This window comes from Volvox carteri, assembly GCF_000143455.1.
Source record: "Volvox carteri f. nagariensis unplaced genomic scaffold VOLCAscaffold_11, whole genome shotgun sequence".
Classification (NCBI taxonomy): Eukaryota; Viridiplantae; Chlorophyta; class Chlorophyceae; order Chlamydomonadales; family Volvocaceae; genus Volvox; species Volvox carteri.
In genome coordinates, this window is record NW_003307554.1 from 36276 (window position 1) to 37657 (window position 1382).

The following is a 1382-nucleotide window of genomic DNA, read 5'->3' on the forward strand; positions in this document are numbered from 1 at the left end:
TGGCGTACTTATTATTATAGTCCACGTCAGAACATAATATGTGTGCTGGATCCGAGAACATTAATATATATTGGGTCTTCTTACTAATGCAGGCCCGTCAGCAGCATAGGGTGATTATGATATATGTGATGAATGATGGGAGCGAGGGGAGAACCTACAATCAATCAGCGGCAGCAGAACAGGATGAAGGACGCTGTGAAGCGGAAGGACGCCATTTACGGACAACCATATATAATACTACATTTTCACCCCTGCACCAGGCCCTTACCACTTTCACATCAAACCTGCCAGTGTTCCATCGGGGTACATTTGAAGATAGATGTGGCTTAACATGTGGAGCTCGAGCACATGCACCGCCACCTCACGTAGGCGGGCTGTGCCTTTCCTGATCACTCGTGTGAGTTGCTGTTGCTGCTGCAGCTGTTGCTGCTGCTGCTGCTGCTACTAGTATACTACTGCCGCTGTATACTACTGCCGCTGCAAGAAGCTCACTGAACTATCTCGTTATATGAAGGAAAGGGTTACAACATGGATTCCGTCACCGAACTCCTTTGTCGATTCCCATAAAATCTTCAGTCTTTGCGATACACGAAGTTATACATGTGGATGATGATCATCCTGATGAGATTGACCATCCTGTCCGCTGTACCATAACACCATACATTAACATTTCAATTCCGCAGATAACATCTTTTCCCAAGGGTACGCTTCTGCATGATTTGCACGTTCGAGCGACTGCACAGCCGTATCTGCGATACTTCCGAGCCTATCAGGGATCGAACCTGGAATCTCCGGTTCCGTAGACCGGCGCTTTATCCATTAAGCCATAGGCCCTCATTGCCGTACACATGTAGTACAACTTGCGTTATATGTAGCCGTACAAAACATAGCTTATAGGATGAGTAAAACGGTGCTGATGAAAGGAGCTCCTAGCTAACGAAAAGCGTACTCCAATAAGCCCTATGTACCCTAGTGGTTACACACGAACTTGCGGGAGGTGATAGCAAGGAATGGGACAGCTCGCTTGGGCTACTTTTCCACTTAAGCGCATAACAAGCAGTGGCTTTAGATTTGCCCTATGAATGTACTATTACATACTACTACTTCTATACTGCTATTACAACAAGAAATGCAACCTCTACTACTACTACTACTACTACTACTACTACTACTACTACTACTAATAATAATAATAATAATAATAATAATAATAATCCTATACTACAACTACTGCTTCTAATAATAATTCTAATTCTAATACTACTCATACTCTTATACTACTAGAATACTACTAGAATACTACTAGAATACTACTAGAATACTACTAGAATACTACTAGAATACTACTAGAATACTACTAGAATACTACTAGAATACTACTA